The 26,416-nt window shown below is 45.0% G+C and overlaps 2 protein-coding genes across 8 annotated transcripts in view; one reads left to right on the plus strand and one right to left on the minus strand.

Moving 5' to 3' along the window:
- GPR149 (G protein-coupled receptor 149) overlaps positions 1–26,416 on the minus strand; it is a 130,068-nt gene that overhangs the window by 60,996 nt on the left and 42,656 nt on the right. For 2 of the 5 annotated variants that reach the window (XM_090147585.1, XM_090147583.1), the window contains exons 2-4: positions 4,022–4,135; positions 3,194–3,263; positions 1,433–1,518 (exon numbers count right to left, since the gene is read on the minus strand). The gene's annotated coding sequence lies outside the window, so the exon portion shown is untranslated. Of the gene's footprint in view, positions 1–1,432; positions 1,519–3,193; positions 3,264–4,021; positions 4,136–24,907; positions 25,373–26,416 lie in introns of those variants that run through there. The other 3 variants (XM_090147587.1, XM_090147584.1, XM_090147586.1) reach the window with 3 other exon arrangements.
- Positions 25,454–26,416, plus strand: part of MME (membrane metalloendopeptidase) — a 43,413-nt gene continuing 42,450 nt past the window's right edge. The window contains exon 1 of one of the 3 annotated variants that reach the window (XM_090147579.1): positions 25,454–25,509. The gene's annotated coding sequence lies outside the window, so the exon portion shown is untranslated. Of the gene's footprint in view, positions 25,510–25,531; positions 25,812–25,836; positions 26,241–26,416 lie in introns of those variants that run through there. The other 2 variants (XM_090147577.1, XM_090147578.1) reach the window with 2 other exon arrangements.

Raw genomic sequence — 26,416 nt, forward strand, 5'->3', positions numbered from 1 at the left:
CCACTGCCCTGTAAACCTACAGGTAGACCAATTAGTGTGCTGTAACCTTAAATATGCAACTTCCATGTGCAACAACATTCCCGATTATCTGTAATTCTATATTACAGCTCTTCCATTACTGGCTAGAAAAACTTCCAGGCGTAATTAATTCCCATGAGATAGGAACAGACAGGTTTAGTAGATGGGTAAAGTGCATCTAAAAATGATGCTGAGGTCAACACAGCAGTGTGCAAACTGAATGCAATACTTCTAAAGCACTGCATCTATTCCTTATTAATGTCCACTGCCATTATCTAATGGGAAAATTTCTAAGAGGGATTAATTTGGGACACCTGGATATGCATTTCCATACAGGTGATAGGGAAGACAAGAATCCTCTTTGGCCTTGATCCACTTGTGAACTACTCGGCTACTAAGGTTATCTTCCAATAGAGAATAGGAGCAGTGCTTGTCAACATCACTACATTTTGAACTGACGATTTACAAAGGAAGGAAGAACATCAATGATAACTGTTTTCTGCTCTCTCACAGTTCGATCAGCTTCAAACAGGGACAGACACAAGTCTACCTAACCTTAGCCACAGCTGAGACTACACCACCAGGTACCATATTTTGCAGGGTTTACTGGTGGAAATTCAGCCAAGTACACCAAGGTCTATCCCACCTACATGCAAACTTACACTCTAACATGTTCTTCTAAGTCCCTTTCAGACAGTGACTTAAAAGGAAATCCTCTGGCTTACTGTTACACAGACAAGGTCAGAGTTACACCATGTACTTCTTTCTGCACCTGGCAGCCTCGCAGGAATGAGTGCCAAAAAACGAGTGCAGACAGCTCTAGCAGCAGCTATCCACACTGTGAATGTCTCTGCACAGGGGTCCAAGTTGGAAGGCATCTCAAGCTGCAACCTGACCCATTTATGCATGGTCCAAGTGAGTAATGTCTTTGATTAAATTTTCTACACTGCTGCAAACTACTTCTACTGCAAACAGACATTTCTTCAAGAACGTGTACATATGTGGGAGCTGGAGTGTAGGAGAACGTACATGGATTTGAAAACAGGATGACTTGACTTTATTTTTAATTACAGCTCATCACTACTTGCCTGAAATCACTGCCCTTTTAACAGCCGTTTTAAGACCCAGATGAAAGATAGCTGGCGATTTCAAGGCAGCCAATGTTGACAAAGCTAAATGCCAATGTTACAGGCATGATCCTAGCTGACAGACTCAGTGGATGCTCAAGAATTTTGTATGTGGAAGTAAAGGCTACTCAATATTTCAAAAAAAAAGAAATTCAGCTGAGTTTGATATTAGCCTGTTTAAGCAAAGTGTGAATAACAGCTAAAAAAAGACCTAAGGTCTGTGAACACAGATTGCACAGTATCACAGTTCGAACAGAGGCACAGTGACTGAATTATGAAATACTCACCAAAGATGTTCACTTTGTAAGCAGAATTCCAGTCTCCCATGCTGCAAAATCAGTCTTTCTCTAGCATCAAATTCACTCACTGCTTGCTAGAAGAAAAAAAGAAGTATAACTTTGGGAATAATAAATTTTGCAGTGAGCTCTGCTAATGTAAGCTCTTCTCCATCAACTCTTCTTTTAAATGTTTCTAATAATGGGATAAATGTTCACATCTGCTAAGCTACAGAGGTAATTTGCGCCCACTTAGAACTCCATTTGATGAGGTATAAAAATAGCTTGGTAACAGGAAATCTGGCCCATTCCTTAAAATGGTGTTTGGAAATGTAACTAGAATAATGACTCCAGTTTCATCAATAACATGAAAATCAGGCAGAAATGTGTCTTCCAACACTCTATGACAATCTCTTTATTTACTAGAAATATGAACACAGTTCCTGAAAAGTTTTTTCACTCTTTCCTGCTGCACCTTCTTTCTTCTGGGAAGAAGGAATGGAATGGAATGATTCTGGAAGAAAGCAGAATCTTGCTGTGATTGTTCCAAGACATATCAAGCCTTGAATTCATCGAGCTCTCCATTGCAATTACATGCTCAATGACAGAATCTGCATCTCCACTACCATTATTTCACCAGGATGTCAGTACTGATTCTGTTATTTTTCTTCTATGGTTAATCTTGCAGTACTCTGGCATATAAATACAGAATATAATGAATAAAATAATGCAGAGTTCAAAAGAAAGGGAATTGAATTATAGTCTTCACTACAAATGGGTCATTTGTATATGTCAATCCTAATTGGGTTACTGGATTAAAGAAAGAGTACAGATGCCTTTCACTTCTGTATTACTTCATGATGTTCCAGAATTTTGATTTCTGGAACCATCTAGATCCTATTCAGGGAAAAACAATTTTACCAATAATACAGTTATCTTATCAAGTTTTGCAAGCCACGGTTATTTTCATTACAAACTGGTGGATATCTTGCCCATAATTGTACACAGACAAAACTCGGTGGTACACACACTTCATTTAAAAGAGGAGGCAGAAGTCCATGCTGTGCCTTGCTCTATCTGCTGCAGGAAGCTCTTCACCTTAACTTTTAGAAGTGAACTTTCAGATGAACTGATTTTTCCATGCAATGTCCAATTTCACAGCAACATGGCAGCCCACCACGTTTCTGTATTTAAGATTTCTTCCCTTTCTAATACTTTTTCTAAACAATAAACAACCACAGAATTAGAGTTGTATGTCTCCCTTGTGCTGTGTGGTAGTAATTCAACATTTGCATCTATTTATGTAAAGACTTTCCTACAGAAAATTAGAAAGCATTTGTATTGTATTAAAAACCAAATGAGGAATTTATTTTTCATTCCTTATTTTTCATTCCTTCTGCAAAGATTTTGCAGAATGCTATGCAGAGAAACAGCACTGCAAAAAGTGAACCAGCAATGTCTGCTTAAGGCTATCAGGCTTATTTTATTTATGATACAGATGTTACAAAAATATTCATTTTCATTAAAATGTTAGAAATGAAGAGGATCTAACTTTCCATCAAGCAACAACCAAAGGACAATAGAGCTGCTCCCCAGGGATTCCTCCGCATCCCTCCTGCAGTACTGTAGAACAATGCAAGAACAGTTGGGCAGCAGGAATGTTGCTCCCTGTGTAAACCTCTCTCCAAAAGTTCCCTGGCTGCGAAGCTTAAGACACAGCCACATTAAAGATATTTTTCAGTGCTGAAAAACCTTTGCACTACCCAAACTTACCTTAATTCATGTCTTTCCTCTACAGAACAACAGTCTGGTTGGTCCTCTTCTCTAAAGAAGGTGGCTCTTCCTAGTTAAAGAAGTGAGAATAGGAGGACATTATTTGGCTAAAGAACCTTTGTTTAGTTTCATGTCACTCTTGCTCTCATCATTCTCAGATGGACTTTCCAAACTGCCTGCTCTTTCATTCCTTGCTGTCATCCTTCTCTTTGCAAACACAAGTCCAGGCACAAAAATATCTTCCAAGCAGCAGTGCTCAGGGAGGGACTGAGCATAGCTCTGCCTTGTGAAATGATGGAAAACGTGGTACCAAAGTGGGCAGGATTCTAAGCACAATACTGTGATGCTTGTATCTGAAAGACAGCATCTACAATGGTGCCATGATCAAGGGATACATCTGGAGTCACCAAAGGAAAAGACAGGCAATGTGGTCAGTAAGCAGAGAAGATGGCTGCAGACTGTCTGAATAGAAACAATTGTGTGAAAAAACTGAAGGGTCTGAAGCCAAATCATCTGAACCACCAGGCTCGGCAGCTGCCATAGTTCAGGCAGTTGCTACAGCACAAATTTCTTTGAGCTTGGTTTGATCCCTGAGGCAGACTATCAAATCCAACAATTAGTACCACAGTCCTACCATAACTTCCCATAAAATGAGTAGATATCAGAGACATCAGACAGCCTCATGTTCTTTTAATGAAGGGCACAAAACTAAAACTTTCCACTACCTGTGAGACTTTTTTCACTAAGAATATGATACTCCACTAAGCAGGTGTGCACACAAGGAAACAACACTCATGTAAGCTGCTATTGCAGAGGGATTTTACTTACATCTTTTACCATGCTTTGAAATTTTCTTCTTTGCTCTCCTCAGCAGTCACTTTTTCCAGGCATGGCAATACTTCATCACATCTCTCTGTAAGAACTCCTCTTTCCAGGACACATCTATAAAACAGTTCACAAATAATTGCAAAACTACTGAGTACTGTAGTTCAGGAATCACCTTCCTCTCTCTGCCATCCACACCATCCATACTTCAAGACTACTATCAGCACAACCCCCAGCAACAGGAAGTCTACTAAGAAAACCCAGCAAGAGAAACAAAAGTCAGAATTAAATGTTTGCATGTAGATTGTTCTTTGTCTAGAAAGCAATAACACAAACAACCTTCCACATAAAGAAGCACTTAAAAACATGATATGCAAGTGCAAGGCCACATGGGAACTGAACACTAAATAAATTAAGACCTCAAATAAAAGATTTAAACAACATCTGTGCTGCAGAAGAATGTAGATGCTTTTTAAGAGTGTTAATCACAATTCTGAGCTAACTGGCAGAGCAGCTACATTAGAGCCAAGACCCCCGAGCCCCCTGTACTGGTGGCCAACCCCACTGTGCCTGACAGGGCCAGGAGCACACTGGCACACCAGAGCTCCACTTCTCTCACAGGAACACAGCTCACACTCACAGAACATGTCTCTAACTTAGAAATGTACTTTAGTGTGGCAGGATTGGTATAGAGGTTCTATCACCATCTCGCTATAGAAAAGGGGGTGGAAGCAGCCCCTCAGAGGAATGTGGCCACGCGATTTCTAATCCACTTACTGTCACCAAAATCTAAGGCACATGTCCTGAAGTCACGGGAGAGCTGCCCCTGGACCATATGCAGATCAACAGGAGAAGGAAAAAGAAGAAAACCTCTCCCCTGCCAATAGCCTGTGCTCCTGACACATTCAGGGCTCAGTGTGGGGCAGCCCCAGCTCCCATTGAACAGCAACCTTCCCCAGGCTCAGCTGAGCCCCACGGGAAGCCCTCACACATCCCCACACCTAACAATTCTAGGCATCCTAAGGAACTTCTTTGTCTGCAATGAATAGATCTTTATTATGTCTAAGCACAGAGATGTATTTAGTCAGGATTTGAAGAAAATCTAAACTGCTATCAAAATAAGTGATCTAATTTCTTGTGGTCACACAAGACCTACTAGGCTTTGGTCATGTTTGAGGCTTTTTAACTTGGGTAATTCCCATTTAGCAAAGATGCACAATGATTTAAAACCAAATGTTTCCAGCTGGGTTGCTGGACAGCAGGAACAAGAAGTGTTCTGCAACTGGCCTGCAATAAGCCTCAGAAGCTTTCTTGTGGAGGAACAGAAAGATGCATCTCATTTCATTCACTCCATGCTTTAGATCCAAATTCAGCTAAAAGCTTACAGCTATATTCACTCTATTACTCAATTTAATATCCACAACAATTCTTACAAAAACCCTGTTTGGTTGCACACTAGTGGAGATGCAAAACTATCTCCACGGGGTCCCACTTAAGGTATGAGCCAAAAAAGAAAATATTTGTGAAGCTTTCCCAAACACCTCTAAATATGGGCAAAACGCTGAGCTTCTGATGGTCTCCAGGTGAGCTGGTGGAAGCTTACAAGGAGTGCTGTGGGCAGCACGAGCCGCCACCTCACTGGGTGTAGGAAGCTGGATGCTGATCAGACCTCATGCAGGAGCAGAATTCCAGGAGAAAGCTGTTATAGACACTTCTATACTGCAATTAGCTACCTCCATTAGTCTTCCATTTCTATAGGAATAATGTATATCCAGATAAAGGGAAAAAAATAAAAAAGGGAAAGGGAAAAGCATCGTTAAATTATTCTCATTTTCAGTAACAGTGCAATCAAAATTGGATGCATGGAGGAAATTCAACATAATATGGAGATTTTTTTTCCTCTGATATTTCACTTTTTCCAGGTACAAAACAGCTGCTGATTTCAGTGAAGAGGATGAGTGACAGCCCAAAGCCCCAAAGTTAGCATTAAAAAAAAAAAGGTGAAGAAAAAAGCATTGGCATTAAGCACAACGGCATGATGTGCTGACAGCCACGCAGCCAAGTTCAGTGCCTGTGAGGGACATGGGGCAGAGGGGAGCTGCAGACTGGTTTCATGGAAGTAAGGGGGAAGGTTTCAGTGCAAAGGGCTCGAGGTCTCTATTTATAGTTGAAATAACGTAGCAGCAAGCATAATGTGATGCCTCTGCAGCTGCCTGCCAATGACACACACAGTCAAAGTGCAGCTTTCTGAGGTAGGTCTGGGACAGAAGCCGACCACAATGGCAGAAGTGCTGTTTATTACTGAGAAAGTCTCTGCTCTCTCGCCGCACGTCTCCTATCTTTCTCCCACAGTGTGTGTGGAAATATATGTGTATGGAAACATTTCCAAATGAAGAGACAGAGGAAAATACTACTCCAGGATAATTGTGCTCACTTCTGTTGTGGCTTGCATCACAGCATGATGCAGCCAACCACTTCTACCCTTAGAAAATCATCAAGATCTACAAGCTGCAAAAATAACCTGATGTTTGGGTTTTTTTTTTCTACGTTCAAGACTTGTTAGCAAAACTATCTGTGAAACCCACAGTAAAGCAATGTTGTTTGCCAAATTTCAAATACGTACAAAGAAAATTCTTCAACGTCCAGTTCATGCAAGCACAAATATTCCCCTAAAATCCTTGGGTATGAAAATAATGTTGCCCTACCAGTGTATGGAACTATATTTAAGCACATTAAAATAGGCTCTGATGGTAACAAAATTATGGTCTTTGCCTCACGTGTATTTTCAGTTCTTAAGAGGAGTTCATTTCCCCCTGCAAGTTGGAAGAGCTGAAATCCAGCTCCTTCCCAAGCTGTAACAGAGTAACTGCCAACACAGGGAATAAACCTTGGAACTCCACACATGCTGCCCTTATCAGGGACCTGATTCAAAGTTTCCTGAACCCAGCCTTCAGTGATTCAATGGCCTTCAGAGCAGAGGCCAAAAAAAAAAAAGGAAAGAAAAGAAATAAATCAGAAGCACAAAGCACGCACAGATCCTGTACATACTTTCTGCACTGAGCACCCCTCTACAGACCACAGCCTTTGTAGGGTTCAGTCCCAACCTGCACACCCACAAAGAAAATGACACAAGCATACAGAGCTCCATTTCAGCCATCACCCCAGGACTGCTTTGTGAGACACCTTCAGAGACAAGTCGTGTCAGTGCATTATGCAACAGAGAAATGAAACATTCAAAGGCTCCTCTTCCAGACTGCTTGTGTCTCTTAATTCATGTAACAGCAAGGACTCTCAGGACTCCCTCAGAAAATTAAATGGGTTGAACTGATGAAGTATTTTTAATGTATGTTGACAAAGATCTGGAATGAATGTACAGTTACATTAGTCAAATTGAGGACTACTCTGCTCACCCTCACTAAAATGTCATCTTCTTTTATCATTCAGAGGGTCTAACAATAAAAAAAATATATAGACAAAAAAGAACTGCATCAAATGCTATTCCACTGAGAAAAAATTCCTGTATTTTCTGCAAAATGACTCTGGAAAAGCCATTTGTTTCACTTTCATGTTTCCTTTATGCTGACTTTGTACACAGTCTTGTTCCTTTATATTGCTCTGCTTCCCTTGTGGGTGCAAGGAAATAGGAAGACCAGCACCACGTTGTCATGTGGAGCACAGAAAGCAGGACAGGCAGACCCTGCCGTCACACCCAGCCTAAGCAAGCAATGCCTGACATGTTTACGCCTACTACCCAGCCCTGAACTCCATGAGGATTCCCCCACAGATTACACTGCTCAAGAGCTGAGCTTCACTGGAGACCTGGCAGCTTGCAGAGGCAATTGGAATCATAGAAAGGCCCAAGCTGGAAGGGAACCTCGAAGGCCATCAGTCCAACTCTCCTGCAGTGAACAGTGACAGCCACAGCTTGACCAGCCTTGAGCAGCCTGACCTTGGTTGTCTGCAGGGATGCGCCCAGATGTGGAGTCCTCGGTACAGAAGAGACACAGAGCTGTTGGAGCACATCCAGAGGAGAGCCACAGAAATGAGCCCAGGGATGGAAGACCTCTCCTATCAGGCTGAGAGCTGGGGCTGTGCAGGCTGGAGAGGAGAAGGCTCCAGGAGGCCTGAGAGCAGCCTGTCAGTACCTAAAGGGGAGCTTCAGGAAAGAAGGAGACAGACTCTTAAGTGCCGTTTCAATGTGGGATTGACAGGGCAGGTACTGTTAGGGCTGGGGCTGCTCTTGAAACATCACTGTCTAATGACCGAGGTCATGAAAGTGCTGATAACAGCTTCTCCAGTAAACCAGGGAGGTCCTGTTAAACAGATGAACATTATCTTGAAGTTTGGACATTCATTTATGCCAGCGACAGAAATCAATCCCTGTGCTTCTACCCCACAATGACAAGCAAATAAGTCCAATATAGAACAAAACCTCAAATTCTGATCTTTCTCAGTGATAAATCACTGATTCTTCCTCACCAGGTCACAAGCAATTTGTATCCGGTACTGGCAGATAACAAAGTAATGCTTTAGCAGCCTCACTGAGGGACTGCTGTCTTAAGATCAGAAGGCATTTAAATGTATCGTTTCCAAAGACATGTTTTGAAACACATGTAGCAAGGCCCCATTCCTTTTACAAAGCTCCAAGTGGTATTTCACACCCCATGACTCCTTCACCACAGACTTGTTGCCCTCTTGTTGACCACAGACTGCAGCCATACTTTCAAGGAAGCAGAGGCAACCCGGCTGTACCGCAGTCTGCCAGCAGCACGAAGTTGGTAGAGCGAAAGGATTCTGAGTTCAGCACGGAATCTGGACATACAAGGAATTCCATTTTATTGATCATTTCAGTTTTAAACTGTGATACCAAATACTGCCCAAACCCTTGTGCCCAGCACAGTAACGGCTGCTGAAGAGCAGCAGGTTGGGCTTTTTCGAAGGAGACACAAATCCTTGCAGCACCTGGGCCCAGCATTTAGCTCAAGGAATCACTTGCTGGAAACTGGCCCGGCCTCTCCAGCACTGAAGTTACCTTCCCGAGATTCTTCTGTCATTGTCAGCAATCAAAAAGTTCCTGCATGTTCCCAGGGCCTCTGCGCTAACAGGCAGAAGGCTGACTTCAAACTGGCACTCACAGGAAGGAGGCAGGCAGCTCATCTCAACAGAAATTACTCTGGTTTCCATCACACACTGGCACTGTTTTCTTATCATCCATCACAAGCAATGACAATTAAGACTTGACATTCCAAGAACCAGCTTTTATTGCATTCATTTTATTTGGTTCTTTTGAGAAACAGAAAGCAGCCTAGAAAACAGCAGCTGGTTGGGCTTCAGAAAGCTCCAAGTGGTATTTCACACCCAAGCCCAACGGCTGGCTTAGCTGCATGGGCTTCAGAGCGCAGTCAGAGCACAGCCCTCCCTCCAACACAGAACTGCCCAGCTCCAGCTCCAAACACACGGCTCTCCTCCCAGACAGCAGCACGAGGCCCCAAGCAAAAACATGCACTCCATTAACTTGATTTGTGCAGAGAAATGTGGCAAGCACATGAAAATTCAGCTTGTTTGTGTGCAGCCCTGGGCTGCTTTGTGGGAATGCCCCCCAATCCATAAAAATCTTTCTTTTTTGAAAAACAATGCTAGTAATACAACATTCAAATGTGCAATTTGAATAAATACAACTGTCCTGGAGTAGCTTATACATCAGTATTTTCATTTAAACTAGCATTATGGTGTTCATACTCATTTTATTAATACAGCTACCTTTTCACAAAAGAAAATAAAAAGAAAATGGAAGAAACTGATGCTGAGGCAAAAGACAATCACCAAGTCACCGAGTAGAAGTTAACTATCCCAACAGGGCTCTGCTTTTCAGATTAAACTGAGTATGAACAGCGACCCATTTTCAGTGTGGAAATACCACTCCTGCACCGAACTCAATCCAGCTCTGAGCCGTTTCCTTCTCGCGATGTACACAACCACCTGAGCACAGCAGGCGCCCCAAGGAGGAGGATCTGCAGAAATCCTTTCCTTTGGGCTGCACCACTGCACTGCCCACAGCTGTGCCTCCAGGCCTCATTCTGCAGGAATATCAGTATCCACACAGCTGTTCTTCTAGAAAGAAGTGATTAAACTAAACTGGAGCAGTGGGAGGATGAGGACAAGAGAGCCAACCAGAGCCATTCCTGCAGCACTCCGGTCACAGCTTGATCTGCTACTTGTTTTGATTCAAAAGGAGCTCCGTCAGTGGCACTGGAAGGAGCGAGGCTACGTTTGTACCAATCACCTTCAAAACTATGAAAGTCACCGAGATTCGATAGCAAGACCCTTCACAAATAAAGGGTTGAAGCATCTGCAAAACAAACGCTTGTGCAGCAGCGTTTCACCCATGTAACTGTTGCATTTCATGGCTCACCCACCATTCTTTTCGATTTCCGTGCATAGCAATATTTAAGAAAGTGCGTTATGAATTCAGCTGCTCGTTTACAGCTACACATTTAGAAGCACTCAGAAAAAGGGCAAAGCTTTGCTTCCTTTCTCCAAAAGACCACCCTGGTCAATGACACTCCAACACAAGCTGCAGCTGTTCCATCTGGTGCAAAGGGAAGCAGTAGATGTCACTTACAGCGCAACAAAAGATGTTTTGTTGTGACTGTACCTTTGGGGTCTGCTATAGTCCTGCTGCCAAACACCTGCATTTATTCAGATACATGTGCAACAGAACTACATTTTGGGATTCATATTTATCTTCTCAGATACCAGCCTCAATGAGGTAAGCTGGTGAAAATCAATTGGGAAATCTGCTTTAATGCTGCATGCATGGCATCCCTCACGCATCACATACAAGTCTAAATACCTGAGTAATAAAAAAATCAATCTAGCTCAATGTTAGGGCAACTCTGCATAAGCAAATATACTGCAGAATGTACTGTTGGTTAATTCAGTACTTTCTTCAGTTTTATCTTTTTTTTTTTTCTTCCCCCAGTTATTATTTGCTACCTTTTACATGCCTAGCTAGATTCGTCCCTCAGTTCTACCTGAAGTGTATATGTAATTTACCCCATCATCTTAGAGAGCAGGTAGTCTGCATGTTTTTAACACGACTTCTGACTTGCTTTGTTTAGATGGTAGCTATCTTTTCTGCAGAAAAAGGTAATACAAGATTTCCAAAGAAAGCACTGCTGTGCTCTGTGCCTACAAAAGTAGCCAGCTGCGATTACCCAGCTCAATTTCTTAGTTCACTTACATGTTTTATTCCATTAAGGCGATAGAGACTGCGCTCAGAAATTAATCTTCGTTCCTGTAGAACCCTTGCATACTAGTTAGGCTGTTACTCAGCACATCCTTCTGTTTTTGACATTCCAGTTGAGCTCTTCCACGGAACTAACTGAAAAGACATCTTAAGCCACACAAGAGAGACGGACAGGGCAGAACACTGATGCAATGACCGCTCCTTCCAACACAGCTGAGCTGGGGCAGCACTGATTGCTGGCAGCGGGTGGGCCAGGCAGGTGCTTGAGCAGCAGCCAGCCGTGCAGCTGTGCTACAAGGCAGAGCCCAGCTCCTCCCGGCAGCACCGCTGCAACCCGCACTGCTCTGCTCAGCCCTGCCAGCAGCCGCCCAGCCTGCCCTGCCGGCCCCTCCTGTGCTGTGCTGAGCCAGCAACTCCCACATGTGAAACCAGCAGGTAACTACAGCACCTGCTGGGAAGTAAGAAAAGTTTGAATGTGTGTAATTAAACTCAGTTGGTGCTCAAGGACAGTGAAGTCATATTGCATCTTTTTGACATTTACACATTTCCTCCTGTTTTGTTCATTGTGTTTGATAAATGACTTCCATGTGTATTTGGAATATAATGAATGCATCTGAGACTTCTTACTATCCAGAGTAATTAATCTGCTGTTAAAATAAAACAATTCTTATTTTTTCTCTTAGGTAGAGATTAGGCAGCACTTTACCCTGGGTACCAACTTCTGTGCTTGGTCACTTGTTTTATCCAAAGGGTTTTCTGGGAGAGCAATGAGGTCAGAAATCAGTGCCACAATGCTAACTTGTGCTAGGAATAATTCCAAGGCTTTCCTTATAAATGTCCACAATGCTGCACAAACTTCAGGGAAAAAACGTTAAGAAAATTTGTATTAAATCTATTAGGCAGAGAGTTATTTTATTTTACTTTTAACAGTCACGGTCAATTTACAACAAATAGCCTGAAAAATCTTCTATTCTAGTCCTTCTACAAGTACTCCGAAGTTTTCCCATCACTCTTGACACACATTACCCTTTATTTCAGTCTTAATGATCATGTTTTAACATCCATTTCTCTAGCCAACTAACACAACAGACGGGCTATGTTGGGGGCAAGGAGGGAGAATCTCCAGAAGGCTTTGTAATTTTTGTTAATATTTGCCTTCATTACTTTTGGATGTGCTGCATTTACAGTGTTGTTCATGTACCAAAAATCTACTGCAGCCCAAGTGTAAAGGAACAGGAGCACAGAACAGGGCTGGCACCTGATCCTTGAGGTGCCTTCCAACCAGAGCCACTCTATGGCTCTGTGAAAACAAAAATCACCACCTCAATTGCTGGAGCACTGTTTGAAACAAAAGAAAAAATTTCATCTATTACAGTTCTTCCAACACTGACTTCATTGCTGGGGATAATGTTGCCAGAGGAAAATGCTTTCCAGATATTTTATTACCAGACCAGTAGTTCAGTTACCAGCAATCTTTTCAAAAACCTAAGGACCAGGTATTTCCATCTTATATTTGCCAGCAATAGGACCACTTATGTTTCAGGTTGGTTTTGAAGCAGCTGCTGAGGTTTAAAAAGCCGAGAGCACTCCTCTCGTCCAGTCACACCACCCCTCTTGCTTTGTCACAAGCTACTGGTGCTCAACCTTGCTTTATCCATCCCCACACCAGTTACACACGTAAGGAGAACAGCCATGTGATACATCTTCTTTTTCCTTCGGTGCGATGATGCTGCCAGAGCATCGCAGACAACGCAGCCCACTAACATCCCCCACCAGGAAAAAGTGCCGTAACTCCTGCACTACTTTCGAGCTTATTCTTTGAAACTGAACCCAGGGCTGTTGAAACAAAACACTGCACAGACAGCATACATTGCCTGACACGGTGTGCTCAATTATTAAGCATACCACTCTTTTTCTATCTATATTTAATTGGGCAGCTTAAAAAGAAGCACAACCACTACATAACTCTGGTAAAACACTCAGTGTACCACCAGTATTCATGGTGCCTTTCCATTCCTAAGCACAGAAATTTATCTTGAGAAAGACCTTAGGGCTTGCTCCAGCCATTTACACAGCCCTGTCATGGCAGTGATGCAGATCCCATAAGCACACGTGAAGCTATTTTACGGCACTCCCGTGGGAATGGCTGTCAAAACAATTTCTCAGGTAGCACATGGAAACTTCCCCTTCATCCTCCCCAGGGCCATGCTTCATTCCTTCTAAGAATCACAGTGAGATGTACTGGAGTTATAACAGAATATTTCATAGCTGCTCCACATACTTGGGTTCCTTCCTGCACTTACTGTATCCAAATACCTACAGAGCAGCCATGCAGAGCCTGAACTTCAATTATTAAATCCAAAGATCTTCAACTGGATGAAAAAAGAAAAGCCACAAGTCCGAGTATTTCCCCACACAGCTCCACTAAAAACTGACTTCACACAGGATTTCAGGACCTGAAGGACACACAGATGCAATCAGAAATCCGGTGTGCTCAGTGCAAAAGTTCAGCCCAGGAAGAATGGCCACAAAATGGACTGGAATTTTTTACTCATCTAGCCTTTACTGTCTCCACTCAGCATGCCAGCCTATGGAGCTGGGTTTGACATCATACCCAGCTTCAAGGAATTTAACTAGCTTAGACTGGTTCCTAAACAAGTATCTTACAAATGCACTGGCAAAGGTGCTTCATCACTGGCATGAACCAAATCTGTAAAATAACCCCAGGACTCCTAATCTAGATTTATGACTTGATGTTAAAATTCCATAAAATATCTATGGTCATTTTCTTGTCTGGGTTACAGACAATTATGTGGGAATTAATTTAACACTGTCAACTCCAATGAATTGACACCCACTTTGCAGAAATCCTGAATTTGACTCCAAATCAATCCTCAGATGTGGATCAGGATGCACAGCATACTGCACATTTCCAGACATATTTTGGAAAACTGAATGGCTCTGTTTTATTTATTCCTCTGATGTCTTTCATCTCTTGAACGCTTTCTCTCTTTGCCCTCAGATGCCATTCAGCAGAACACTAAGGGTGGGGCTACTGCATTTAACATCCTCACATTGTTTGGAAGGCAGTTTGCTCCCCAATAACTGATACATGAACTTGCTACTAACAGGACAAATACGTGGCACCTGCCACCCAAACTGCATCACATTTTCATCCACTGCCGCTCCACTGCCACAACTGTCCATATTGAGATTTGCAGCATAAAGGCTACGAATGAGTCTCAGAAAGGTGACTTCAGTGAATAAAACTGCACTGAACTTGAATAGAGAGCACTGCAGGGCAGCCAAACAATTGTCCATGTTCTCCAAGGAACCAAAAGACACCACTGAACATTTGTGGAATATTCACCTCAAAAATGAAGTCACCATACCTCTGACTGGCTTTCAAGCAGCAAAGTCACAGTATCAAATCTTGTTTGGCCATCAGGTATTGAGAAGAGGAGGTTTACCACTTATGTGTACTGTATGCAACAGGCAGCACAACAATAAAAAGCTGTTGTGGCACCTTCAGCATACATGCCAGAGAATCACACTGACCACCACAAACCTGCAGCAGTTGGGAGCAGCAGTTACTCTCCAACGCCCAAAGGAACACGAGGCATGGGCTCATTGGACACGGCATAGATGCAGCTGGATTATGATGTTAAGTATTTCTTTACATTCTGCAAACCTGATCATGAGGCACACAAGATTGAACCTTGGTTAAAAGTTTCTATACAGGGAATCTGAAGCAGTTCCTCAGCAGTGTGTACATCTCCCCTACAGATCTGACTTTCTTCACACTCCATTGGGCCTATTTTCCATACTGAATCTTCCCAAAAAATCACTCACTTATCTCCAGGAGAGGAATCAGGAGCTGTGCTTGAAAATGAAACAGAGTAACACCTGCTGATGTAAGCAGCTTGGCACACAGACCTGCAGTTTAATATATACCTCCAACAACTGTCTCTCAAAACAACTGGCTTTCTGCTTGCACTGCAGACAGTACATGCCACTTAGCATGGATCAGTGAGAGACAGCAACATATTTACACACTGGAAGAAAATAATTAAAACAAAGATGCCACTCTTACATTGAAACTACTTGCAAAACAGTTTTCAATTGGGAAATGCTTATTCCTTTTTCCTGAGGGTAATTACTACTTCACAGTTTCTCTACCCTTCAATTTACTTCTCAGTCTACCTGCCTGCCCCAGCACAGCTGGAGTAGACCCAGAAGCACTAAAACACACATGCTGCAACATTGCCCTGCTAGCCTGGCCTATTTTAAAGGCTTTACTCAACTGACATAACTTAAAAGGGAAAGCTTCTTAGATGTACATTCCCTCCATGTACTCCTGGTAACCTCCTCCCAAAAACGGAGATGTAAGCAAATTGCATTCAAAGAGACAGATGTTATCTTGCAGCATAGCCTGACCCAGCTCAGGGCCCAGCTCCCACCCTACCAGCACACCCTCCTTCTCTTCTGATGGCTGAAATAACGACATTCAGATGTACCTGTTTCATCTCAGGAGGCACAGCTGACATTCTCAACTCTCCCAAACTCCTGCTGCTGTGCTGCACAGTGTGATTACTTCTACAGTCAGCACCAGGACAGCACAGCTGAGAAAACTTCCCTTCGTGTAATTAACTGGTCTCTACTTCCCCCACATTTCTCCTTTGTAGGAGACATTAAGCAGCACATTAACTTGAAGAATTATTACTGCGGCTCTATTGGGGTGTTATCACTGTGCATTTGCTGCTTTATCTGTATGGCAGCATCCACCTGCAGACTACATCTCTACGAAAGCAGTACCAGAAGTATCCTATTTTCTTTGTTAAGTACATACAAAAATGTTCCAAACAGTTAATGGGTACTGCAAAGAATGATATTTGAGTATATTGGATTATTCTCTAATCACTGTTAAATCATATGAAAGATTAAACTGTTTTGTTCTAATAGTTATTAGCAAAACATCTGACAAAGTTTATCCTTTAATCTCCACATAATTGAAATCCTGTGATCACTATCTCTCTTTGTCACAGGCTGTAAGTATTGCCGCCATCAGGAAAGCTGCAGCCAACGTCAGCACCAGCACAGAGCCTGTCCGTGTTCAGCTGAGCTCTGGGAGGATCCCCAGCGAGCACCGAGGCCACCATGGGGAAAGAGTTTAAATAAATAAAAACAGATCGTGTTGGTATCTAACATCTAACTTTTGCCTTACATGCAGCTCTACCTTGCTGACTCATAAGCACATACAGCCACATATTTACCTGAAATCGTCCAAAAAGAAGTTTAAAAAATATATAGAAGAAACTGATCGTCAAATTATAACCTGTGAATGGAAACAGCTGAAATCTGTAAAATGGAACATAAAAATGTAATGTAAAAAAGTTGCTTTACGCTACATTGGAAACAAACAAACAAAAAAACGCATCGGGCAAGGCTGGGTCCACATCCCAAAAAGCTGCACTGACTGCAGGCAGTGGCCAAGCTTAGCTGAGTATTCTGATGCCATACAGCCATGTCTGTTTTCTCACTAAGGCAAACACACACCAGTACCACAAGCAGCCTGACAAGCTGCGACAGGAACACGAGTGGTACTGCTCAGAGATACCGTCTGTAAAACAAGAAGAGTGAACTGTGACATTCAAGTGAGAGATGCACTGTACAGTACTGCTAGGTAACAGAAAGATCACACAGGGCCCAAGGGAGAGTACTGAGTATGTTGCAAGACTGGCACAGGCTTCCCTATGGTTTCATTACTCCAGTATCTTAAGCTCCACCGAACCAGCCCACAAGGAGCCATCCTTCCCTTGCTGTGCAGGGGAGCTTCCTTGAGAACCTCTCCCAGGCAAATGTGGGAACCTGCTAGCAAATACTTTTAATATTTGTGTTTGTTGGGATCATTCCCTGAACGAGAGAAATGCTTTCCTTTGCTCACGCTGTCCCTGGCATCCTTCATCATCAGACAGAGCACTTCACACTTGCCACGTGCTGTTTCTTTCTGGATAGAAAGGGGATGTACTGAGCTGGTCAAAACAAAGCAAAAGCAATTTTTTGGTTAGTTTGTTTTTTTGTAATTTTAACATGGTGTTCCCTGGAGGTTATCTCACGGAATGGAAACAGAACAGCACACTCATGGGATGGGCTCAGTGCTGCAGGCACTCACTGCTCCCACTCGTGCCGCAGTCCCTGGCCGATGCCCCAGGCCTCTGTGCAGCCACACAGCCCATTGTTGTGGCTGGGAGTTGTCCAAGCACACTTGGTACCACCTGCTGCAAATTCTTCATTCCTTGTTATCTCTGCAGCAGCTCTCAGCCTTTCAAAAGCTAGTTCCATGAAGAAAGAGGAAAGGACAGTTTGTGCTTGATATTTAACCTGCAATTCTGTTTTCCAGAAATTCTACAGATAAATGGCTTTGATTATATTTTAAGAACTCCCAGTGTGACACAACGAACTATCAGCTCCTGCTGCTATCCTCTATAGAAGGCCAAACTCTGTGCTGTTAGGTTGCTTGATCAGCAGTATAAATCCAACGCAGTGCCAAAGACTGCAAAGGAACAGCTTTCCCGGCAGGTAACAAGGCTTCTCTGGAGCCATGGAAATAAGAGAACAGAAGTTCATCACAGCTGTCTGCACAAATAACAAGCTGCCCAGCACAGTGCAGACTGCAGCATTTCTCTGTTTCTCCCTCTGCTGAGAACACACACTTTTGGTACTGAGGATGCCATCGGAGAAGCAGTGAGGGATGTAACAGAGACAGCAATTGTAGCACTGCTACAGGAACAGCTGAATTTATATTCCTAACCAAGATTTACTACAACTCACTGTAGCTGCCAGACACAACTATTACAAAGGACTGTACAAGTTTAACATCTGTGAACACACATAGATTGCTACAGCCAGCAGGTCAGGCTATGGACCCCAACTACCCAGTGGGAAACTGGAATGCTTCACAGTTAAAGGAAAATCAGAGTTCAAGCCTTGATCTAAATGTCACCCAACCCGCTGCAAATCCAAAAATAGACCTGAACCACTCAAATTCACACTTAATTGGCTGTACAGGCAGGCCAGCCATTTTAATTATGGCACAGTATTTACAGGGTAATCACCAAGCAAAGGAAAACCTTACTATGCTTTGGGCATCTTTAAGCTGATAATAAAGTTAACAGCACAATGCTGCTGGGAGAACAGTGACCACCGTGCTCCTGGCCTTGTACCCAGCCCACCACACCTGAACCAGCAGCACTGAGAGGTGGACTGGGGAGGAAAGCACTCTCTGCTTGCATGGAGTTGGCCCTTTCTCTCTGAACAGTAAACAACAGCACCTACCTTCAGTCATGAGTAAGAACAAACCACCACTTTGTAATTAAACAATCTGGCATCTAACGTTTAATCTCCCTGAACACCTGTCATGTCTCAGAACCTTATAAATACTGAACAGGTAGGACCAAGGAAAGCAAAGACTTTATTTTTAAACACAATTATATTTTCTAGGATCAGAAAGCAGTACTAATCGTATATATCTGCAGCATAATGCACATATAATGACCAGTTAATTGCATTTTAACATTCATGTCTTATTAAATATGCACACATGAACTCTCAGAGCAAACACAGCACGCAGTGTAAACCAGCCATGCGTTACCAAGGCAGACTGAAAAATTCATCTCTGCGTTTAACGTTCCTAAAGCCCTGAACTGTTCCCTCCTTCACACAGCAGCTCTCCTCCCACTGCCTATCGCCCAGCTCTGCATGCAGACAGCCTCGGTGAAACGTTCCCTGCTGAAGGAGGTGGTGTCCTTAAAACTTCTTAGAGACTTTAATAGGTCTGGAAACTCTTAGTAGGCGAGTAAATCCCTTTGTAATCCTGGTAAGTTCTCAGACTGCCCATTCTCACAGGGATACATGGCCTAATTACAAACCCATTAAACATGGAGTTCAAGGGTCTGCTTTAACTCTGGAATTATTTGATCTGCCTTACACTCAACTTCACTGAAACAGAGTATGTATTAAAAAAAGAAAAAGGACACTGAAGTGAAAACAGATCAGAGAGCAGGAAACCAAAAACACGAGGAAAGTACATGGAAACTGAAGAACACCAAGCAATATGGGAAAGAGCTCTTCCAGACACAGAGGAAGATTTTCAGCAAAAGAAAGAAAAAGAACACCCACTTACATTGAGTAAGCTATTCTTAGCCAAGTGTAAGCAAAGCAAGGAAAAACATTAAGATGCTGTTGTCATGCCACCCCTCTACACAATACAAGACCAGTGCTTTGTATCTGCACCTATGCTTCCCAAAACTAGGGTGCTTCAACACGGACTGGGTCTGGCCACAGTGCAGAGCAGGGATTTGTGCTCGCTGTGCGTGCTTTGCTGTATGCGTGCTCAGGTATCAGCCTAACAGTGCAACACGCAGCTGAACACTGCACACAAGAACCTGTCTGAACAGCCTGATTTTTAAGGGCTGAAGGATATCGAAGGATATTGTAGGTCTCCATCCCACAGTGCAAGTTACTAGAAGCTTTGCCACTGGCTTCAGTGAGAGCAAGACAAGTCCTCACTGAGACGACCGCAGAGATGCTATTAGTCCACTTTCTCAGACTCACACATACCAGAGTTTCTCCACGCTCCCCACAAAGTACTGTAAATCACACAAATTAAAAAAAAAAAAATCCTATTTTTTCATTTGATAAGATCCAAGAAGGACGGTTTGGAACACAACAAATCTCACTGTTCTGACAGTCCAAAACCAGGGCGGCTTCTTTCTTCCCCATTTTCTCTACAGTACCTGTGTTACACAAGCCTTGTACTTTGCCATTCAGGATTAAGAAGAGACCAAAAAGAGGCATTTAAGTAACAGACTTTGTTCAAATGATCTCACTGTCCAGGGACGTGGAGCCAGCTAACCTGTGACGCTGACACAGAACTTATTTTTCTTGCAGACTATTTGCTTCTGTCATTTGGATGGGGAAAAGGAACTTCAAATCTAGGGTGCAAGCAGCAAGAAAGAGCAGAGCACTATCAGTCTGCTGCCGTGTCAGGCAAGGTGAGATCTTCCACTGCTCTGTTAAGCTGTGACATACTGTCCCCAATGATCTAGACGTTACTTATGAATACTTTAAATCTGTCATCCCAAATTTAAACGTTTCCTTCTTCTCATTTTGAATACCTTCCAGCCTTAATAATCTTGATTGTAACTGTACTCAGCACTCAGAGAAACGTGGCCTTCAGCACGTTTATTAGGTTTGCAATATGTCAACGGCACACTGTTTGAACATAACATGACAACGAAAGGAATCTCACCCTTTGGCACATTGTACCCTGATCAGAGCCTGCACCAGCCCGACATCCTTCCAACCTACTGAGAAAACACACACTTTGGGATCTGTTGTCTCCCGATGAAAGGCTCCTCATTTATCACCAATCTAAATCATCAACACAATTCGGATGTGCAGTATTCCAAGCAGAATGGCATCTTATACATAACCCCTATCCCCAGCTGCTATGCCACACTGTAAACATTTTGTTAAAATGCGTAATTTGTTTGATGTTCTGAACATTACTTCAAAGTGCTGTCAGATAGGATGCACAGACTTGTACAAGTGCAGGCACATGCAAGGCAGACACACCAATGCACACAAACACAAACACCAGTAAGGATCATACTAGAAGTAAATGGACCCTGAAAGAGCATCTCTCCTGCACTGCACAGCCACGCCCACCTTGTCAGGCATGCTACATTCAAGCACACACATTAAAAGGCTCATCTGAAACTTTACACAGCATTGCTCACAATTTTTAATGCTACATACAAGGCCAGTGACTCCCCTGAAGCTATAGACTACTCTCAAAATCCATTCTGTTCATGGTTATCATGAAAAACATTTGTCTACCTCAGGTACCACAGGTACCTTCACCAAACCACAGGTTTCTTCACCAAACTGTTCTTTTATGCCTCAGTTCTGAAGCAGAACAATTCTGAAGCCCGCACTTGGGTGATCTTTGTTCTAAGAACACAGCTGTCACAACAGGGGCATTTCAGCAGGCACACATTCAGCAGGCACAGAATTCACTGGAGAGAGGACCATGGATGGGCAACAAGCCTTGCAGAATGCCCAGGCAAACCACCCCACCTTCCGGGCTCCATGTGAGTGCCCAGGGAACACGAGGCACACTGCTGCTAGAGCACAGCCTTCCCTGCGCCACCCAAAGGCAGCTCCAGGCCTGAGGCTCAGCAGCAAGGCATTACAACCAGGTGACAGCACAGAGACCCCTGACTTCCCACATCTCATTCGCCATCCCATTCCTACTTCTCTGATAACAGTCTCTGGGTGCTCTTCTTCATGGAATGGATCGCCTCCAAAAACCTATTTTTTCCACGGTAATGACCCAGGTTTTCAGATTACAATCAGCCCCCTGAGCTGTCAGCTTCTACATCCTGTCATATTTTTAACTTTCTCTAAAATACCAATATTCGCTGCAAAACTGTGGGCTACTCGGATACCCTCAGAGTACGTTTTAATCATAACATCTGCACCGGGGGCAGGCAGTTAATTTCCTGCTAATCCACTCTGTATTTTGGCTATGTTTGTTCCCACTGATACCATTATTACACTGCTCCTGCAATACGGACCCACAACTGTCAACCTTAAGAGACACCAGTTGCATGAACTACGTCATGCACTAATAAAAATAATAATCATCTCACTGTAAGCAAAAAGCTAAGAGGTTGTGTGCTGTGCACTTACAGTAGCTGAAGCCTGTTGTTACCATGGCCTCCAAAAATACTATCTTTAATTCTTCAACCATCTTTAATGATGCAGAGCACTGGGCCCTGCGATGGCTGGGTGCTGACTGACAGCCACAATACACAGGTCAGAACAGAAAGGCAAAGCAGAGCTGCGGAGCCCGAGCCAGCCCTACTGCTCACATTTGTTTTACCAACAGCACCCTGTCCCCCACAGCACAGACCTTCCAAGAGCTCAGCCGTGCTCCAGCACAACACCTGAGGAGGGCAGGCTGATCAAACACCCACATCACCAGTGAGCTGCAGAGCAATTTCAAACCCCACCAACAGCCATGCTGAGGTCCCAGCACTCTCAGGTGACCCGGGCTGCTTTCCAGGCACGTTCACCAATGGTGCCCGATCCTCCCGCCGCTCGGGGGAGGGCAGTGATGTGTGGGGCAGTGATGTGCAGGGTGGTGATGTGCAGGCAGTGATGTGCAGTGCAGTGATGTGCAGGGCGGTGATGTGCAAAGTGGTGATGTGCAGGGTAGTGATGTGCGGGGCAGTGATGTGCAGAGTGGTGATGCGCAGGGCAGTGATGTGCAGGCAGTGATGTGCAGTGATGTGCAGGGTGGTGATGTGCGGGGCAGTGCCAAGCAGAGCCGTCACGGCCCGGGGAGCCGCAGCAGGAGCGGCGTCTGCTGTGCTTGGAAGCCCAATGACAAACACCGCGTGCCACTGAGGGTGTACATCCGGTGCATCAGTGGAGGTTCTGCTCCAGTCATTACCAGACTGCAGGGCCTGCTGTGCTCACGCTCGCTCTCTTTGCAAAGCTGTGGTTTGCAAGAGAGACGGAAAGGCGTCTGTGACTCACAGTGCGCAGCATGGCTGTGCTGTGCAGGAAGGCCCACAGCCCTGTCCCGCTGCCACCCCACGCCATGGCAGCTCCGTGTGTGCCCTGTCCAGCTCTGAGCATCTCTCACCTCTTTGTTCTGTAGAACCACTCGCTGCTCTCCGCTCACAGCAGGGACTGCCAGCATGGCGGGATCCTAAGAACCCAAAAAGCTAATTAGGCTGCATTAATTGAAGTATTGTGTGTGGTTTGTAGGCAAGCTCAAAAGAGCAAAAGCACACTGCTTTTTAGACAACTGTTTTTTTCAGCCTTGCAAAGACCTGCAAGTCAGCCATGGTACAAAGCTGTCAGCTGCAAAGACAGAGCTCAGTAATACAATACAATTAGACCTGAATAATTTAGGCACTGAAGCAAATATTTGAGGCCTGGGCTGTTTGCTTTCCTAAATGAGAAATCACCCAGACGCGGATTTGCTGCAAATCTACCCCAGAGCCCTGAGTGTGTCAGGCTCCAGCACGGCAATGTCCCCAGCACTGCACACACTGCAGGTGGAGGGCACAAAGCATGAAGAGAGCTGCCATTTTCTTCTCCTGCCTCTGACACAGGACTTAATGGGGAGGAGAATGTAGCAGGATTGAGATGGGTCATCGCAACCACACAGGCTGCGTTAATGCTGTTTGTTTCTTGAATGTTGTCTTTGTTACTTCGGGAAAGTGAGCTTTCCCAAAAGGAAATACAAGGAGTATCATCAACCCTGTTTCATAGCAATGTAAATGAATCCTAATTTCCTAAGTGTCATCCAGAGGTCATACTGCAAATAAGCTCTTGCTGTTGTCAGTTATTGTGACGCACTTTGTTTTTCTGAAGGCTGCACACTGCACCCATTCTGTGCGTCGCTGTGATCTACCTGCCAGCAGAGCTGTACAAACGCATCCTTCTGCAGCCACTGATTTACAGCAGGTAACAGTGCTGCTACATCCTCTTAAACCACTAGTGAACAGGAACCTTTATTTTTCAAGAGCACTGATTTAATGATGTTGTGTTTTTTCACCTTTTTTTGGTTATGACCCTGAATCACCCGCTGGGTTTTGGTTCCATGCACGTGGCTGTCTGTCAGGATGGAGAGTCAAGGAGGGATCCCTGAAGGACAAACCTGCACTCTCAGCACTGCTGTCCTCTCTGAAAGCAGTAAGGCAACTCGGGAGGGTCATGAGGAAAACTGTTCTGTTCTCTAAATGTGAGGGTTTAATTATGTGTTCAGTTCTGAGGTGCGTTTTTCTGTTGTAGTTTTTGGGATAGTTTGGTTTTATTTTTCTCTCAGCTTTATGAAATGATGATAATAGAACAACGATGAAAGATAGTGAAGTTGAGTAAGCAGAAAGAAATAATGCAAGCCATTGGTTCCTCTTGGCACTGGGTGTACACCTCATCAACATATAGAGTATTTCCACTAATATCAGACCACAGAGCTCTCTAAAATCACAGGGCATTAAAAATAACTAAACACACTCTTGATCTCAGTGAAGAATTTGTTGCAGTTGTTCATAAGCAGAGCTTGAAGTTGACTGACAGGAGGAACTGTGTGCACCACCTACTGCAAATGCCCCGGCCAGCTGGCGCACAGCACTGGGTGGCAGCAGGGCAGCACTGTGTGCACAGCACATGTGTGCAGTGCTGTCAGCAGTGGGCAGCTGCAGAGCTGGCCTGCAGTGCTTCTAGGCGGCTGTGCTGGCCAAAGAGTTTTCCAGCTGTGTCAAAGGCCTGTTGAAGGCCTGTCAGCCAGCACAAGCTCTGCTTCTCTGATTGTCTGCAGGAGAATAGCTATCGGGTTTTAGGCTGTTACATTAGTTATGTGATGGGAGTTTTCCCTGGAGAATGCCCGACTCACAAGTCATATCTCCCTTACACTGCATATACAGAAATATATACATGCATACTCTGCTTTTCCAGGCACAAGGTTCTACAGGAGTGGAAACTCACACTGTTTGTCAGGCCTGTCAGTTCTCTCTGGGCTCTCTGAAGGTGAATCAGGCAATTATGCTTTTTGGATTTACCTGAAACAAGTCTTCCTCTTGCCATTTCAGCTCAGCCCACACACACTGCCTTCTGCTTTTCCGGTTTTCCTGTAGGCATCCACATGCAGGACGGTGAGAGGTTTGTCGCAGGGAGACTGTAGGGCAAAAGTGCTTCATTTTCACGTTCTGTTCAGCTGATTCTTTGCTGCTCTCCCACCTTCATCGCGTGTGCTCTGCAGATTGGCTGCCATGCAGTTGCAGAGAGGTCAGCTCTTGGTTTCCACTTTTCGTAGTGTGCCTCTCAAGCTGCAGATGTTTCAGTGTACGCCGCTGATAATGAAAGATTTCAGAACTTTCAGTTGCCATTTCTGCCTCAGAGGCGACATACGTGCCTTTAGGAAGGCAGCAAAAGTGAGTGTTTGAGAGAGAAGATGTGAGAAACTCATCTTGCTTCCTCTGCCACTATATTAGTAAAAATGAAACTTAATAAACATAAAACTCAGTGAGAATGAAAGAAGTATCTTTTTGTATCGTTTGGCTGGTAAATCTGGTGATAGCTCAGGGCTGTCTCTTCCTGCGAGGAGTTGCAGCTGCCTTTCTTGTGAGAGGAAAGTGAATGAGGATATAAGATCTCACAGAGGGTACGTGACAGCATCAATTTGGCAAAGGCAATGAGGCTGCATGGAAAGAGGCGCTGCAGACATGCAGCCGCTGCCCTTCTCTGTGCATCATCTCCATCTCTCCGGAGCCGACCGGGAAGAAAGGCGCAGCCCCAGCAGGTCGCTGCTCCCTCGGTCCGCGCCGCCGTCCCTCCCGGCTGCCTGCCCCGCGGTACGGCCGGCCATGGGGCAGCACCGCCGGCCACGGCTCCCATCGCACCGCCCGCCCCGGGGCACGGCGCCTTCCCTTCCCTCCAGCTAAGCGCCGGGTGAAGCTCCGCGAGGTGAAGAGCGCGGTTCGCTGCCGTCGGGGCGGGGGGTTCGTTTGTTTGTTTGTTTCCCGCCCCGTCGCATTTTTACGATCTCAAAGAGGAAGGAGCCTTCGGGTCACCCGGAGAGCCGCTCGGACGGCGGCGGACGCGCGGGGAGCAATCTGACCGCCGGCGGTTCGGCTCCGGCGGCGGCGGGGGAGCACCCCGAGCTTTGATGTCCCGCCGATGCCGGCACCCCGCGGGCGGGACGGGCTCTGAGCCCCGCCGCCGGCCACCTGCCGCCCCTCCAGCCTAGCGTTCCTTCCAGCCTAGCCTTCTCTCCAGCCTAGCGTTCCCTCCAGCCTAGCCTCCCGCCCGCCCCGCGCCGCCGCCCCGCCGGCCCGCCGCTGCCCGGGGATGCGCGTGGCGGCCCCGCGGCCGGACCCCTTCGAGCGGCAGCCGGTGAGTGCGGGGCGCGGGCCGGGACTGGTGGACGTGCGCCGCGCGGCTCCCCCGCCTCGGCCGTCCTGCGGGGCTTCGGCCGGCGGCGTGCGTGCCGCGGGACCGGCCTCGGGGCGGCGTGCCGTCGGGCGGGCGGCGGGACGGGACGGGTGACGGGACGGGACGTGCGGGGCGCG

The sequence above is a fragment of the Phasianus colchicus genome, chromosome 10, assembly GCF_987193195.1.
Source record: "Phasianus colchicus chromosome 10, bPhaCol1.hap1.1, whole genome shotgun sequence".
In the NCBI taxonomy this organism is placed as follows: Eukaryota; Metazoa; Chordata; class Aves; order Galliformes; family Phasianidae; genus Phasianus; species Phasianus colchicus.